The sequence below is a fragment of the Coffea eugenioides genome, chromosome 2, assembly GCF_003713205.1.
Source record: "Coffea eugenioides isolate CCC68of chromosome 2, Ceug_1.0, whole genome shotgun sequence".
Classification (NCBI taxonomy): Eukaryota; Viridiplantae; Streptophyta; class Magnoliopsida; order Gentianales; family Rubiaceae; genus Coffea; species Coffea eugenioides.
The window spans coordinates 46,881,785-46,888,404 of NC_040036.1; positions in this window are offsets into that span (position 1 = coordinate 46,881,785).

Here is a 6,620-nt window from a genome sequence, read left to right on the forward strand (position 1 = left end):
ATGATTAATTGTAACTATTGAGGAAGTGAATGAGTAGTAAAGCTATTGTAAAATAATGGATTCCAAATAAAAGGGAATTTTTAAGAAAATATGAGGGATTTTACAAGTCCTCACAATCACACTACCAAAATGCACATAAAAACACACACCAAACCCTAGTATGCACAAAAACCCTAACTTATGCCCTTCCTTTAGAAAAATCATAACTTGAGTTATAAATATAAAAAATTCGTACAACTTGGCTTGTTAAAAACTAGACTTCAAATACTAAGAGTCTTTGGAAGACACCTCAAAGAGATTTAGCTCATAAGCTGGTCCAAATTGAACCATAAGCTACTACAACATTCCTATTGTAACTTGTGCAAGATAGAATTTTCAGCCAACTTTACCAATTTTTTGGAATTTCTAGGGATTGAATCAAACTCTGAATTTGATACAGTAGGAATCCCTATGAGTCTAGTTTTAAATACAACAAACGGAACACAATTCCGACTTTCCTGTACGAAGTTATAGCCAATTTCCCAAAGCTGCGCAGAGCCTCCTGCGAAAATTTCAAGATTTTCTAACAACTTGAGAATATGAAACTTTTCTTAACAAAATTCACTTCCTTGGCTCAAATTCAACCATTAAAGCAACCAAGAATCAAAGGCAAGTGAGTTCATATAAGGGTTATAAAGACAAGTGAATTTTCGGGGTCTCACACTCTCTCCCCCTTAAAATAATTTCGTCCTCGAAATTCTAATCTTTGCTCGCACAAAACTTGATGCTATAGAACTTTCCTCCAACTCTCAGGTGACTTTCTCTTACTGATAGTACTACAACAAGTTTACCTAGAGAGAAAATCTTACCACGTAAAAGTTACGCTAATATGCTAGGGAAGTTTAACAAAGAAATAAATACTTATCAAGTCCTCACAGTCATAGGAGAAGGAAACAAATCTTCCGTGCAAATTTCTCGACGTACTCTACAACCTGGACACCCTCTATAGAAACCCTAGCCAGACGATTGCTAGATTCGTCCATGATAACACTCCGAGATCCAATCCCCTTGATCAGTCCAATGACTACGTCAAATGTTAGAATCGTCCACACCTTAACCTTTGCGATCAAAACTCACCTCAAGTGCAATCAAGATACAGACCCTTATTCTAGCGCTCTTCACTATTTGGTACCCAAGTACAAGAATCCATAATAAGACAATTCACAACTCGAGCCGGCCGGTCCCAAGAGTAAATCACCCATATTAGAGATTCCTACCTGACATACCTAACTATTGTCCCCAAAGTACCACGATAAAGGTTTAAACCTAAAACGTTTCATGATTCGTAACTTATGCTCAAAAGAGTACTTAATCCTTTACACCCATTCACGAAATCAAGTCCATAACACCACTTGGCCCAAACTCACTCCGCGCAGAGACCACGCGAAGTGGCTCTGATACCATTTGTGACGACCCTACCTCCCCCTAGGGCGTACCAAAGGGTTTAGCAGATCGCCTGCCCAACTCTCGCCAGAACTCACTCACTCGAAACTCGAGAAAATAACTTACATTCATAGCAAATAAGTAACACAACAACATCATTTTCTACAACTTTGATGTTTTGATCTAAGCCTAATTAGGTCTCTAACATGGACGAATTAAATAGGTCAGAAGCTAAACAGGTTAGTTTCAATTTCTGGAATTTGAACTTTTCTTCTAGAATTTCATATCCAATAAGCATTCAATCATCAAAACCAACAATTACTAACTCTATAACATCCATTACTAGATAAATAACCATAATCAAGGCTGAAAATGTAAACCCTAGCTGCATACTCCAACATCTCATTCCAAACTAACAAATTTACCGTCATAAGGCAAGATTAAGAGCTTCTAACTAAACTTTAACAAGATTAAATGCAAGAAAAGGATGGGAAACCATAATACCTCACCAAAGCTTCTTGCAAGATAGAATCACAACCTTTCCCTCCAAAGTTACACCACACAAAGCTTCTTAAGAACTAAAGGGAGAGTTTAATCGGTTTAGATTTTGGATTTTCACTCAAATCAAGCTAAAAATCAAGATGGAAATTGAATGGTTTCTTCCCTCTTTTCTCTCGAATAGTCTGTCTACCCTTGGAATCGGGTTGGAACCAAACCCTGAGATATCCAATCTCTCAATAGATGATATCCCTCAACAAAGTACTCACCCCAACAGCACACAGTACAAGGGGTTCAACTCAAGTCATGTAATCACCCCAACAGCACACATCAAAAGGGTGATACTCAACACAAGGTATGTATTCTTACATATTAAATCAAAACAAAGGATGAGCTTAGATCGAGTGAGATAAAGTACACCCTCTCCTAAGTACCCATTTAACATAAACAAATCACCTTGACAATTTATCACATAAATAAACCCAATTACTCACTCAAAATAGTTAGCACGTAAATCAAGGCACTTTATACGGGTCCACCGACTCCGTCCTGTTCGTCACTGCCTGTGACAGAAGATTATACTCAACCATCAGTCAAAAAACCATCACAAATGGATATAAGGACTAAAACGGCCAAAACGGCAAAAACGGCCAAGAAATGCATGTGCGCGTGCGCGGAAATGAAAATGGTATGAAAACGGGTTACACGGTTTTGACCATAACTAGCACTGTGGTTATCGGATCAAGCTGTACTAGGTAGCGTCTCGAAGCTAAGACAAAGGGTTACAACTTTCATGAAGACAACTCAATCCGGTTTTCAATGGATCTAGGTCAAATTTACCGATTACAGAACCAAAACTCCAAAGACTGGTTTATACCTCTAATGAAAATTTGGCGGCATGCCCCTTGTGTTTACCTATTTTCCAGCCATTTATAGCTTCATTATTTTTCTCAAATCAGCCCCAATGTCATACATAGGCAATGCTACCACAATAGCCCTTCAACTAGGCTCAAAATAATCCAATTACAGCACAAGTCGTAATAAGGCAACTGGGAATCAAGTTTAAAGGCAAATAGTTTCGAAGTTAAGACAGAGAAATACAAGTCTTATGAAGACAAAAACAACCAATTTGTGCGTTTTCAATATCAAAATGTGCAATCACCGAGAAGATAGAAAACTGTCCACAAAACAGGGCATTTGGCAGTCAGGGGTATTTCTATCATTTCACATGATACAGTGCTCCGATTCATCTGAAATTTTTCAGGTAGATATATAACATCATTTTCTACAACTTTCATGTTTTGATCTAAGCCTAATTAGGTCTCTAACATGGACGAATTAAATAGGTCAGAAGCTAAACAGGTTAGTTTCAATTTCTGGAATTTGAACTTTTCCTCTAGAATTTCATATCCAATAAGCATTCAATCATCAAAACCAACAATTACTAACTCTATAACATCCATTACTAGATAAATAACCATAATCGAGGCTGAAAATGTAAACCCTAGCTGCATACTCCAACATCTCATTCCAAACTAACAAATTTACCGTCATAAGGCAAGATTAAGAGCTTCTAACTAAACTTTAACAAGATTAAATGCAAGAAAAGGATGGGAAACCATAATACCTCACCAAAGCTTCTTGCAAGATAGAATCACAACCTTTCCCTCCAAAGTTACACCACACAAAGCTTCTTAAGAACTAAAGGGAGAGTTTAATCGGTTTAGATTTTGGATTTTCACTCAAATCAAGCTAAAAATCAAGATGGAAATTGAATGGTTTCTTCCCTCTTTTCTCTCTCACCCTCATGGCTGGAATGTGCAGAAATGGTGGCTGAAATGAAGCTTCAAGAAGGTTAAGATGATAGGAATTCATTTGGGTCAAAATTAGACAAGCGTCACCTTTTGATTGGAAGTCAATTTTTTTCTTTTCTCTCTTGTTTTTAGTCCAAAATTTCGGCTACATTAAGAAGATATTTAGGTCTGATTTTGGTCAATTAATAACAAGGAGATTAATGTAATAAAGAAATGTTCAAGTGGTGTACTCACTCGGTAACAAACGGTACACTTCGGTTCACACCGTTTTTCCTTATTTCGCACATATGGTTAACTAGAATTCACTAATTATTATTATACTAATCACACACTTTTCTTTATCTAAAACACTCTTGAACACAACAGTGATACCCGGCGATTATCACGCTGAAACGACGTAAAAACCCTATTTACCTTGAAGATGAAAGTAATGGGGAAAACTTGGTTTAGATAATGGTAACATTGAAAGGGAAGTGAATGAGGGTTAAAGCATTGTAGAAGTAATGATCTCAAATAAAAGGGGAATTGTTAAGAAATATGAGGGATTTACCAAGTCTAAAATCACCACAAAATGTCACATAAAAACACACCAAAACCAGTATGCACAAAACCTAATTGCCCGTCTTAGAAAAATTCATACACTTAATAAATATAAAAAATGTCGAGCACTGGCTGTAAAAACTAGACTCAATCTAAGAGCTTTGGGAAGACCCTCAAAGAGGATTGTTCTAAGTGGTCAATTGAACCATAAGCCACTACAACATTCATATGTAACTTGCGGAAGATTTAGCCAATTTACAAATTTTCTGGAATTTTAGGATGAATCAAACTCTGATTGGATACAGTAGGAATCCCTATGAGTCTAGTTTAAAATACAACAAACGGAACACAATTCCGACTTTCCTGTATGAAGTTATAGCCAATTTCCCAAAGCTGCGCAGAGCCTCCCGCGAAAATTTCAAGATTTTCTAACAACTTGAGAATATGAAACTTTTCTTAACAAAATTCACTTCCTTGGCTCAAATTCAACCATTAAAGCAACCAAGAATCAAAGGCAAGTGAGTTCATATAAGGGTTATAAAGACAAGTGAATTTTCGGGGTCTCACACTCTCTCCCCCTTAATAATTTCGTCCTCGAAATTCTAATCTTTGCTTGCACAAAACTTGATGCTATAGAACTTTCCTCCAACTCTCAGGTGACTTTCTCTTACTGATAGTACTACAACAAGTTTACCTAGAGAGAAAATCTTACCACGTAAAAGTTACGCTAATATGCTAGGGAAGTTTAACAAAGAAATAAATACTTATCAAGTCCTCACAGTCATAGGAGAAGGAAACAAATCTTCCGTGCAAATTTCTCGACGTACTCTACAACCTGGACACCCTCTATAGAAACCCTAGCCAGAAGATTGCTAGATTCGTCCATGATAACACTCCGAGATCCAATCCCCTTGATCAGTCCAATGACTAGGTCAAATGTTAGAATCGTCCACACCTTAACCTTTGCCATCAAAACTCACCTCAAGTGCAATCAAGATACAGACCCTTATTCTAGCGCTCTTCACTATTTGGTACCAAGTACAAGAATCCATAATAAGACAATTCACAACTCGAGCCGGCCGGTCCCAAGAGTAAATCACCCATATTAGAGATTCCTACCTGACATACCTAACTATTGTCCCCAAAGTACCACGATAAAGGTTTAAACCTAAAACATTTCATGATTCGTAACTTATGCTCAAAAGAGTACTTAATCCTTTACACCCATTCACGAAATCAAATCCATAACACCATTTGGCCCAAACTCACTCCGCGCAGAGACCACGCGACGTGGCTCTGATACCATTTGTGACGACCCTACCTCCCCCTAGGGCGTACCAAAGGGTTTAGCAGATCGCCTGCCCAACTCTCGCCAGGACTCACTCACTCGAAACTCGAGAAAATAACTTACATTCATAGCAAATAAGTAACACAACAAGTTCAAACTCAATATATACATTGATGCTCAGATCCAGTTACAAGGCTTATACACGCCCAAATACATTAATGTGTTTACAATCCAAGTCCAATCAACCCTAGTCGAGTGCTAGACCGAGTACCATTCAAAATTTCAAAACTAGACTACTCTGTACAAGTCTCACGCCTCGCTCGTATTCCCTGCTAAGGAAAACAAATGGAATTGGGTAAGTTATATGCTTAGTGAATAATCAGGGGGCTAAAAACGTAAAATCACATCCAAATAAACATGTAAACCAAGATATTTCACATCAATAGACAGAAATGTAACATCACAATGGTAGGATACGGGTGGCTTCAAAGCCAGTTCAATTCCCCGAGCTTGAATGCCTGTTGACACTCTGTCAACCAAAATACTCGTGGTCCGTTGACTCCACTTACTTTTCCCGTTCACCTTATCAACCCCCGCTGGCCAGTCAACAGCACACAGCAGCTCGAGCAAAATAAATCACTTAGCTTTAAACAAAACTTTAACAAAGAACGAAATCCCAAGGTTAGCATAGAACTAACTTCGACCAAGTTCCGGCTGGTTCGAATAGTCTGTCTACCATTGGAATCGGGTTGGAACCAAATCCTGAGATATCCAATCTCTCAATAGATGATATCCCTCAACAAAGTACTCACCCCAACAGCACACAGTACAAGGGGTTCAACTCAAGTCATGTAATCACCTCAACAGCACACAGTAAAAGGGTGATACTCAACACAAGGTATGTATTCTTACATATTAAATCAAATGTTATTCTTGATTTTGATGATCACAAAGTACTTGGAAATGTTTATCTAACTCTCTTTAAATATAAGTGTTTTTTGCCTATCAAAGAATCTGGTACGAATATGTCAAGAAATGAAAATCAACCACAAGAAGAA